Here is a 12,801-nt window from a genome sequence, read left to right as displayed (position 1 = left end):
TATTTTATCTTATATGTTGTGATATTGATTCTCATTAGCAAAAAGTTGGAGGGTTTCAAGATTCCTTGTGAATGTGATATTGTTTCTGCTAAAGTGTGATACTGTTGTGTGTGAAATTTGATAGTGTGATGCTGTTGTGTCTTTATATTATTTCTTAAAACTATTTGGAAAATGGCAAATAAATATAGATCTATGATATTGTTAATAGGAGAGTGTGATATTACTAACACAATAAGTTGATATTATTTACCAAATTATTTGATATTATTAACACAGTAAGGGCGATATTGTTTCTTATAAAGTATGATATTGTTTACCACATGTTGTCACATCTTGTGATATTGTTAAACCAATAGTGTGATATTGTTTTCAAAGTTATTTTATATTGTGTCATGAAAGATGATATTGTTAGTAATTAAGTGTGATATTAGCATTAACAAGAGTAATAAACATGGCTTCAATGACGAAATCACATTCGTCTTTGCAAATTTAAAAATGTTCAATAATAATATTAATTTACTGAAAACTCGAAAAAAGCTGCGAAAAGACGCGTTACACAAAAAATGATTAGTGATTAGTTCACATGTACAAAAGTGATTAATTCACAAGTAACGAATCAGAAAAATCATAAGGGGGTTCAAAATCTAAATTTTGAGTGCACATGCAAGATCAGGATGAGTGCGGGTAAGCTTGAGCCAATCCATTTGGCTATAACTTTTCTCAAAAGCAACCTTAGCCCGAACAACAGGTTTCTTCTTCACTGAACTTGCAGGACCATTTATGGGTGCTTGTCTTGGTGCTTCAGTTGACTCATTTGGGGTCTCTGCACTGATTACATTGAACGATAAAGATCCAACCTTCTCCTCTTTCACCGGCCACAGGCTTACGACTGGAGAGACCGTTGTTCCATACACCATTTTGATTCTCACTGTGGCTACTAGTGGATTCCTCTTTTATAGAGATGTTAGCAATGCCTGGAATAATAGTTTGTTCATTACCCTTACTGTCGTCAACGGGAGCACTAACCTGCATACAGGAAACAAAAAACTCCTCCAGTTAAGCATCAAACTACCAATAAAAATTTCGATTAATAAAAATAGAAGCTCCAACTTTTAACTTACTTACCTGACAGAACGTAAAGTCGTTGTCTTTATCGTCTTACATCCAACAAACTCGCAACTTTATCCAATCAGATATTGCAGACAGAAAAATTCCTGTCACACCGACACACAATCACAACTTAACGAAAATACGCCATCATTTCTCTGATACAATGCAGTAACCTTCAAATATAGTACTATCAATTTCGACTGGACTGCCATTCAAACTCTCAAATTACGATATCACAAACTATGCATTATATTTCACTAACACATATACATGTGTAAGGCGGCCATCTAACTATAGGTAAACAAACGATAGGGACCATGGAGTTTATTGTAAAAAGCCAGATAGTTCTCATATAAGAACTGAAATAAGAGTAAACAAGGAATAAAATTACACTCAACCAGATAATTTTCGAGGAACGAAACTGATAGGAGCTCGTAAACTGCATCAAAATGGTCACCATCACAGTAATATAACACTACATTGGCGATATTCAAACACTTAATCACCTCTGGATGAGCCATGAATCCGCGCTCGTCCTGAATTTTACATAAACCAATTGTTCAAGGAGAACTCAATTTCAATAGACAAATTGAATACTTCTACTGTCTACAGTGTGATAATTGGCGAAACTCAATTCGACAATTCACTAAAAACTAATGCTAATATTGAAATAACATAATCAACAGAAGAAGAAAGTAAGGAAGCACCTCGATTCTGCGACATTTATCCGCAAACATGATGGAATCTGACCAAACTTTAACCGTCACCTCCATTTCCGCGCCTTTTTCCGATGAGTGTGGAATTTTACCTTTGAATATTTGGAAACAAACAGTTTCACCGACGAAGTTTTTGTTGTCGAAATTATCAGCGATTTTGTTTAATTTGTCCCAAGAAAACTCATGATGGAAGCCATTCAACAACGGCAAATAGTATGATAATTGATCAGAAATAGAAAAATGAACTACGATCAAGCTGAAGAACTAGAAATTACGAAGAAAACATAAGAAAAATTAGGGTTTCCATGGAAGAAATCAGTAAGAGAAGAGAGAAGGTAGAGAGAGAAGCAATTTTAAGCGAGAATGAGGAGTTTTCCTGAGGAAAGGGGTTTATATACGCGGGCGAGGAAATGACAATTTTGCCCTTAATGATCCGTGCTCAATAATGGACGTTGTATCTCTTAGATCTGACGGCTTGTATTAATCCTCAATCCTCAAATATATGAGGCATACTTACATGATCCCATTCCTATATATATATATATATATATATATATATATATATATATATATATATATATATATATATATAGAGGTCGGGTCGGTGCGAATTGTACGAACTACTAAGATACACAGCATAATACTTCTAGATACACATACTACTATCCTGAGATACACATGGTATAACTAGCAGATACACATGTATCCGGTAGTAATTCCGAGTGTATGTAGGGTGTTATTTTGTGTATCTACAGTCACGGCCATCACCACTGCCCCCACCACCATTACCACCACCACCGCCCCCACCATCATTACCGCCACCAACACAGGTGACACCAAACTTCACCACCACTGCCACCACTCACAACCACACATAACACAAGCACCACGGCACCACCTCCATTAACACGACACAAATAGATCACCACAACTGACCCCACATCACCGGCACTCCCCACACACCACGACAACAGTACTCACGAGCCACGACCACGCGACCCACTACCTCTCAACCTGACCACCATATTTCGACACCACCCCAAGCAATCACCACTCATCTCCATGGCCATAAACATCATTAAAACCAACGACTAGCACCACGACAAACCTCCATTTAAAGAAGACCAGATCTGGTCGAAAATAGATAAGGAGACTAGATCTGGTGGAGGTAGACGACATTTGATAGTGGACGGTGGGGTTAAGGTGGCATGCTCGCAACATGGAACATCCCTGTGCATTTCTGGGTTAGTATCGTCTTTGTCCGTTACCGGAACGCCGCCCGTCGTTCATTATTTTACCGGCGTCAATGAGGGTGAGACAAATCAAAGCAAAGGACGGCAGTCCGCTGGTGGCCGATCAAGTAGTTGATCACCGTCGCCGGCGAAAATCACGACAGTGCTGGTGGTGATGGTGTTTGTGGGGAGTGATTGAGTGAGCAGAGAGGATAGGGAACTAGGGAGTGATGGGCCAGGCAATGGATAAGAATGTGAGAGAGTGTGGTCATTATTATTTGGGCTTTTAAAGTTCTGGGCTGTCAACATGTTAATATGTGTTTTTTAGACGAGTTAAATACGAGCTTATTTGAACTTTAGGTTGTCGGGATCATATATATATATATATATATATATATATATATATATATATATATATATATATATTGTGATTTGTAACTGTGAGCAATAGAATATAAGGTGATAGGTGAAGGGAGTATATATAGTCACAAGGGAAGTTTCTAGGAAGTTTCTAGGTTGTAAGATATAGTAATATAATAATAAAATATCTAAGGTATGTTGAATAAATAATAATAATAATAATAATAATAATAATAATAATAATAATAATAATAATAATAATAAACTTGAGATGGAAATAGTATAATATTATAATATTAGGAATATTCTAAGAAAGTGCGAAATTAGGAAAGAATATTAACGCATAACATCACTCAGCAAGTTCAGCTTTGCGCACTGATTTAACAGCTGTCATTTCTTCGTTACTTATCGGAATCAAGCTTGTGACCATGCGTTGGAAAGCTAAGACAATAAGCTTTCACCTCCAAGTTAAATAACCCTCATAGGAGCTCTACAACGCTAGATATGACCGTTTGAAAATGCCCCTAAAACAAGTGACCACATTTCCAAGTATGACACATTTGTGCAAGCTATTTATTAGTCTTTCATAGTCTACCTTGTACTTAGATACACACCAAAGGTCCTATAACCTTAGACTATGAGGGGTATTACAGTTATCAACTTGGAAAGTAAAGATGAACCTATATAACGAAGGATCCTTGCATAAAGATGAAGACTCACTTAATCTTCAAATACATACCCACGAAATCCAAATATAAACTATTGAAGATGCAAATTCACAGAACTATTATTGGAAGATTAATTATTGAAAGATTAATGTAAATTAAGGAAGGATTAAGTCTAATCTAATCTTAATCTAATCTAAGCCCCCTCTAAGAGGACTTAGTCTTCTTTTAATTACAAATGGGGTTTATATAGTAAGTATAAGAGTAGTTTAGTAACGGTAAATTAGGAAAGATGCGGAAATATTGAAGTAAATATCGCCATGGTCAAGCTAAGAAGGACTCGTGCGAATTCAAGTGATTTTGGCCATTTTGGGTCTCATCTCGAGCAGGTTGAAACTATCTCGAGCGAGATGATCCTATTTCGAGCTAGATAGGCAGCAGCTTTTTCTTCTTTGCTTCTAGTGGCTTCATAACTCCATAAGGCTTCCTTATACTCCTTCTAAACCACGTACCTATCATTCATGGGTCGTCATTATTGCCTCCTCTTCATACTAACCTTCTAAAGTCGTCAACTAGCTCCCAAGTATGCGCAAGAGACGGGAATTCCGCCTCATTTATTTTCTTCCCTACAAGACATATAAAACGCACTAGGAAAGCAAATAGGAAGCAACTGACTAAGAAAATGACAATGAAAGATCATATTAGCATGCAAAATAAGGTTAGTTATGGGACTAAATATGCGTAAATATGAGCCACATCAATAACTCAATTACCAGAACCATATCCATTTCAATATCAATGTCATACTGTCAAATGCTCTTTTTAAAGAACTGCTCAACACTTAGAGTACAAGGCTCTAAGCTACTCACCCACGAGTCTTAGACAAAGTGAACGACAATAAAAACACATTACCAAACCATTAATTGTACACTTAACCCAAATAATCTCGATCAAATAACCACAAGGAAAAATGTATCAATAAACATCATTACTTATCAATGCCAGAAGACCAACGCAAAGCATCATTATATCCAAACTCAGTACAAATTCTCATCAGTTCTAATTATTAGTAAGTACCACCACTTTGTTAAGCCTCTTACTAAGATATACATACTCATTAATATAAACCGTAATAACGAATGTCAGCATACCACTATCATCAATTACTAAACACCCATCTCACCAAGTAATAGAAATAAGAGTAGAAATTATAGAATTACTAGTACAAATAATATTACACCAATGTAGTTAACCACATTTACCATCTAATGACAAATATATGCATATATACATACAACCCCGAACAATATTATTAATATATAGAATCGGTAGAATTGTGTTACCTTAAGACCATGTTGAAAATGAAATCCTCAAACATTATGAAACCCAACTGATAATAATAAGTTGGATGGTCGAACTAGAAAAAGGTAGAGGATGCAGCAACAATAATCAATTGCGAACAAAAGAGGACCAAAAGCATGATAAATTATTGAATCTAGCGGAAAACGTATGATTGTCATAGAAATACCTCTTGATTGTGTATTATAAGTAAACAATGAGAAAAGCAATAATAGTGGGGGTTTATGAAGAAGACGGCTCAATACAGAAGAGCAAGGGAATTAAGGATAAGGATTACATATTATAGAATGGGAAAAAGTCACCGACTAAACTAAAGAACCAAATTTTGACTTCTCGTGTCCTTTCTTTTAAAAATTCTTTTATAAATGTTAGTTTTTTATATAAAAATAATTTGCTATAAAAATTTAAATGGGAAGGAAAAATTATGAAACTTATAAAAAATGGAATACATCGGGATATTACAATCTTCCCCTTAAAAAGAACTTCGTCCTCGAAGTTTGAATTTAAAATAAAACATAAATTTCAAAATGTGAGCGGTATTAAAATCCACCCAACAAAACTAAGTTCGTTCTCAAACATAAAAAGTCGTATAAATTTCTGTCACAATAATTGAAGAAGGGTTTTAAAAGTGAAATCGGCGGTGTCAAGATATGACGATCTTAACACTTAACCAAGAAAGAACCCGCTCTGATAGCAATTGTAACACGCCTGATTTTCGGCTAAATTAAAATTAACTTATACGTATAAAAGTCACCGAAATATAGAGATATTATAATTAATATATAAGGTCTGTTATTACAAATCTCTTTTACATAATAAGATATAGAATAAAACAAAACTTTTACAAAGCTTTTAATAAAATCGTGTCTTGAAATTAATCCTTTTGAATGGCAGGAGAAGTTACCTGAAAATAAAACCAGAATATAGAAAAGACCTGCCCCCATGACGGGTAGCCCAAAAAGGGAGAAACACGTTGGCCAAGGAGTTGAGTAAAAGATAATATAGGCAGCTTAATATTTGTCATGGCATGGAAACAAGCACACGTAAAAATAAAAATAATCACAGAGTATAATAAAAACACTCCCCGCTAACTAATCTCAAGCTCAAACCTATTCCATAATATACCTCTAATACAACTCCTATTTCTTTCTTTCATAATTAACCAAGTCCCAGCTCATTACTTCGTCTTAGTAATTACTCCGTCTCATGATATAATTGTAATACCCCAATAGTTTGAGAGTTAAGTTGTCCCACATCGGGAAAATAAAGGGCCTGTAATAAGTTTATAAAAGATTCCACCCACCTCTTAATGACAAGGCCTTGTGCTTTTGGCTTAAGTGAGGATAAGTAATGAGCCTAACGGTATACATTCCATCTTATTGGTGTTGTGTTACGACCGTGGTGGGTCGGGTTGTTATAAATGGTATCAGAGCAACCCTACGACCGTGTGGTGAGCCTGTGGTCAGGAGTACCCAGGTCACCAACCTAGCGGGGGAGGATTCTGGCCTTGGCTGCGGTCAGCCTCCGGACACAACGGGGACATTGTGTTCTTTAAGTGGGGAGTTTGTAACACCCCAATAGTTTGAGAGTTAATTGTCCCACATCAGGAAAATAAAGGGTTTGTAATATATTTATAAAAGATTTCACCCACCTCTTAATAACAAGGCCATTTGTTTTTGGGCTTAAGTGAGGATAAGTAATGAGCCCAAAGGTACACATCCCATCCTATTGGTGTTGTGTTATGACCGTGGTGGGTCGGGTTATTATAATAATACTCCAAATTAACAAGATGTCGTATTCTCATCATCGACCCTAAGCCAAAGACAAGTGGTGAGTGAACTGGTGGATAAACCACAAAACAATACTTCCATCTCAATATCAACATTATAGTCATAATATATAACTCAATAACCTTGGTCACTCTGGACCTTACAAGATAACTTCGCAGATAGACCCCATAACTCAATTACCAGAACCATATCCATCACAATACCAATGTCATATTGTCAAATCTTCTTTTTAAACAATTGCTCAACACTTAGAGTACCAGGCTCTAAGCTACTCACACATGAATCTTCGACAAAAAAAACAACAATAAAAACACAATACCAAACCATTAATTATACACTTGGCCCGAATAATCTCGATCAAATAACCACAAGGAAATATGTATCAATCAACATCATTATGTGACAAATCTAGAAGATCAATATCAACGCAATGCAACATTATTTCCAAACTCAATACAAATTCTTATCACTTCTAAATACGAGTTAGTACCACCACCTAGTTAAGCCTCTTACTAAGATATACGTACTCATTAATATAAATCGTAATAACGAATGTCAGCATACCACTATGATCAATTACTAAATACCCATATCACCAAATAATAGAAATAAGAGTAGAAATTATAGAATTACTAGTACAAATAATATTACACCACTGTAGTTAACCACTTTTACAATCTAATGATAAATAATTGCTCATATACATACAACCCCGAACAATAAAATTAATAATTGGATCGGTAGAATCGTGTTACTTTAAGACCATGTCGAAAACGAAATCCTCAAACACTAAGAAACCCAACTGATAATAATAAGGTGGATGGTCGAACTAGAGAAAGGTACAAGACGTAGCAAGAATTATCAATTGCGAACAAAAGAGAATCAAATACATGAAGAATTATTGAATCTAGCGAAAAACGGATGATTGTCATTGGAATAGCTCTTGATTGTGTTTTATAGGTAAACAATGAGAAAAACAATGATAGTGGGGGTTTATTAAGGAGACTGATCAATACAGAAGAGCACGGAAATTATGAAAAAGGGTTATATATTATGGGATGGGAAAAAAAGCTCGACTAAACTAAGGAACCAATTTTTGACTTCTTTTGTCCTTTCTTTTAAAAATTCTTTTATAAATGTCTTTTTTTTTTATATATAAAAACAATTTCCTATCAAAATTGAAATGGAAAGGAGAAATTATGGAACTTATAAAAAATGGAATACATCTGGATGATATTAAAATCTTCCCTCCCTAAAAGAAATTTCGTCCTCGGAAGTTCGAATTTTAAATAAAACATAAATTTCAAAATGTGAACGTTATTGTAATCTATCCAACTTAAAAACAAAGTTGGTCCTCGAACTTAAAAACTTGTAAAAATTTGTGTCGCAATATATATAAAAGGATTTTAAAAGTGAAATCAGCGGTGTCAAGATGTGACAATCTTAACATTTAACAAAGAAAGAACCCGCTCTAATACCAATTGTAAGACCCCTGATTTTCGACTAAATTAAAATTAACTTTTACATATAAAACTCGTCGAAATATAAAGACATTATAATTAATATACAAAGTCTCTTATTACAAATCTCTTTTACACAATAAGATATAGAATAAAATAAAACTTTTACAAAGTTTTCATTAAAATCTTGTCTCTAAATAAAAACCCTTTTGAACAGCAGCGGAAGTTACCCGAAAATAAAATCAGAAGACAGAAAAGACCTACCCCCATGACGGGTAGCCCAAAAAAGGAGAAACACGCCAGGTAGGGAGCTGAGTAACAAATAATACCTCAATATAAGCAGCTTAATTTTGGACATGGTGTGGAAGCAAGTACATGTACAAATAAAAATAAAAAAAGAGTGTAATAAAAACACTCCCCCGTAACTATCTCAAGCTCAAACCTATTTCACAATATACTTATAATACGACTCTTATTTCTTTCGTTCATAATTAACCAAGTCCCAGCTAATTACTCCGTCTTACATATTACTCCGTCTCATAATATAATACTCCAAAGTAACCGGATATCGTATTCCCAATGTCGACCCTAAGCTAAGGACAAGGGGGGAGTGAAATGGCAGATAAATCGCAAAACAATAATTCCATCTCAATATCGAAATTAAACTAATAATATATAACTCAATAACCTTGGTCTCTCTGGACCGTACAAGATATCTTGGCACACATACCCCATAACTCAATTACCAGAACCATATCCATCTCAATATCAATGTCATACTGTCAAATGTTCTTTTTAAAGAACTGCTCAACACTTAAAGTACAAGGCTCTAAGCTACTCATCCACGAATCTTAGACAAAGAAGACGGCAATAAAATCACATACCAAATTATTAATTGTACACTTAACCTGGATATGTTAGAAATCTATATCTCATTACTCAACATATTCATATATGTTTCAAAATTAATTTAGTCATAAAATTAATTAAAAATCTTATGCATGCAAACATAATAACAAAAAGAGAAAATCATTTTCTCACCAACAAAATTTCGGTCATATTGGGCACCAACAAGATCTCCTTCTTGTTAGTTCTTGAGCTTTCCATGAATATAAGGATGACCCTCCAAAGACCTCAAGTGTAGAAGTCACTCCTCTTGATTGCACCCAAGATTATCCCTTATCCCCACTAAATAATATTAGCTAGATATTAATTTAGTAGTTTACCTTAAAAATGATTACTAACACTCATATATTACATTAATAATTTTAGTAATCTCTATGAACAATTTGGATCAAGATTTCTCAAGTCTTGATGAAAGAGAAATAAATATTAGTAAGAGAGTATGCATGAGAAATGAATGGTAGTGTAGTAATGATAAAAGAAGGAACCAACACTACTCAAAATAAGAGTAGTGTGGCCGACCAACTAGAGGCCAAAAGAGCATCTATTCTTTTCTTTTTCTCTTATCAAAATATAGGTGTGTAAGAAAGTGGTGTAGGTTGTAAGGCTAGTAAGGAGTAGCCATGATTACATCTTATTTTATCTCTTAAAATAAAACAACCACAATCCACCACACTTCCACCATTTCGGTCCACTTATATAAAATGGACTACCATTTTATTTTGTCAATTTGTCATTTGTCACACAATATGTCACATGTAGTATGTTACATGTTATAAATTAATTTAATGCACATTTATCACATAAATATCATTTTGTAAATTAATTAAATTACACACAACAAATTGATTAGTGATACTTGATCACATAAATAAAATGGGTCATAAAATTATAATTCACAACATCTTGTAATTATAATTAACCATTCATTCTTATCTCTTATTGTTTCTCAAACAATGAACAATTTTAGTAACAAAGCATTTTATTACTAAAATAAATCTTATTTAATCCCATTACAATTAGATAATATTATTCTCTCTCTCACAATTGAATTGTTCAATTTTAAGGAATCGATCAACTTGTATCGTCATACAATTAATCAACTTTATAGATAAGGGCATCATCCTTTAGGTGTGACCTTAAGGGATCAACTAACCATCACCGTCCCACGACAGTAACGTCAAACTCTAGCAAGCCAATCGTTACCGATTAATGTTGGTCAATTGACTATAAAAATGAATCATCCCTTACGTGTTCTTAAAATGAGATTTAAACATGCGATGAATATGATCGACAATTGTGATCGCATTATTGTCGGAGGACACATATTCCAACAATCTCCCACTTGTCCTCGACAAGTGTGCGGCACCAATTCTCTTGTCCAATTACTATCTCCCACTCAATGCAAGGTGTCTTTCGGGTCGTACTCGCAAGTGATCATATCGAGAGTGGTTTCCTCGATCTGGAGAATAACTGATTGACCGGATCTATCTACCATAGATATCTTCCGAGCGTGGCCACGCATTTCCAGTTCATTACTCCTCGAGTGGCCCTGAGATATTGTTTTAACCCTGACAAGGGAGTGGACAATTTCTATCGCACTCATTCCCTTCGACTAGCCACAACCATCATAACCCAAAATATGCCCATTTGACCCCATTTACGAAGGTCGTAGTAACACAAATCAAAGTTAACCTGAAACTGTGCCATCTTAGGCGAATAGTCTTTAGTCAAAAGAATCGACTCATTAGAATACTATAGTAGCTCTCGCCATGACCAGGCTATTTAAATTTGCGAGAACTTTATAAGCGGTCACTGCCCGACAAAATGTTCCTAACAGTCTGCCTATGTGATCGACTAGTCATCTCACATGACTCTATGGCACTTGAACTTACCATCAATCGCATCACACTCTAGTCACTTCGAGACGTCACCTCATACAAGTGACTATGGGCGAATACCATGCTAATCCGTGTTCACTTTAACGGGGTTCAATGTTTTCTCTACAACCCGTTTGGATGTAACAAGGTATAAAAGGAGTTTTTAAAGTAAAAACTCGAACGACAAATGCGATTATCACATATGAAGAGTCAATACCTGATTACTATTTCATGTTCTATAATCTAATTTGATCTTGAATGTAGTTGTTCATCTCAATTTAATTGAAATGACATGACTTATCATGTTAAGCCTATGATAAGGCTTTGGTTAGTAGGTTTTATCAACTTCTTGTACCTTACTCAACCTTACTACATACTCGTTTTCCTTTGTAATGTATACATTTGCATTACAAAACTTTCTGAGTACGTGTCGAGATCCAATCAAGACATAGGCCTTCTAGCCTTAGAATAGCTCCCACTGTTTTCACAGTGTGCGGGACTCATCCTTCTTGCACATCCCATGATTGCAAGTGTACTCAATTTCCGTTATAAATTTCTCTCATTGTTCTTTATTGCCTAGAACGATTTTAGAAAATCTATTTCTTAAATAACATAGCCACAATGGTATCTTAACCATCCTAATGTGTTTTGATTATGGTTTTGTCGGAAACCATGCGCAATCTCAATTGTCAATTGTCATTTGTGTAACATACTTACACAAAAATTGCATCATAAACACTTTGCTTTACTTCCTTAATGCTTCTGTAAGCACTTAAGGGTAATCTTTATGGCTTACTTGGTAAAGATTACTTAAATTCGATTTTAAAACAACTCATCATACTCAAAGTATATGAAGTGTTATACATCATTACTTTTTTAATTGATCCGGCAGCGGAAGCAAATGGAATCAATCAAATATGTTCAATTTAATTGAACTAGTCATGAATCTTATCAACATGAGACTTCTTATTTGACGCTAATATCATGTAGATTTATCTTCATAAATCCGGATATTAAAGATGTATTATAATACTCCAAAAGTCTTAAATCATTCTCAATGATCAATATGTCATCCACATATAAGACTAATTAAAATTTCCGTAACTCCCACTAAACTCCATGTATAAACACAACTTCTCGACTTATCGAGAAAAGTTTTATAACATGATCAAAACATTGATTCCAACTCACTGGTGTCCTACTTAAGACCCTCTCTTAAGTTTCACATTATCTTAGGATTGCAAGAATCTACAAAACTCAAGACATGTATTGAATACATTCCTTCTAATTGAAGAAGGGGGTTTTAGATTCACTCGCTATGTATTT

General features: G+C 34.7%; 1 long non-coding RNA gene across 1 annotated transcript; it reads right to left on the bottom strand.

Annotated features, from left to right (window-relative positions):
* Positions 1 to 4,147: 4,147 nt before the first annotated feature.
* Positions 4,148 to 5,777, bottom strand: LOC141626527 (uncharacterized). The gene is made up of 2 exons (XR_012536105.1): positions 5,427 to 5,777; positions 4,148 to 4,709 (listed from the first exon to the last, which is right to left on the bottom strand). It is a non-coding gene; the product is annotated as an uncharacterized LOC141626527 (long non-coding RNA).
* Positions 5,778 to 12,801: the final 7,024 nt, after the last annotated feature.

This window comes from Silene latifolia, chromosome Y, assembly GCF_048544455.1.
Source record: "Silene latifolia isolate original U9 population chromosome Y, ASM4854445v1, whole genome shotgun sequence".
Classification (NCBI taxonomy): domain Eukaryota; kingdom Viridiplantae; phylum Streptophyta; class Magnoliopsida; order Caryophyllales; family Caryophyllaceae; genus Silene; species Silene latifolia.
Note: the sequence above shows the minus strand (reverse complement) of the source record. Positions and strands in the feature narration are given on the sequence as shown.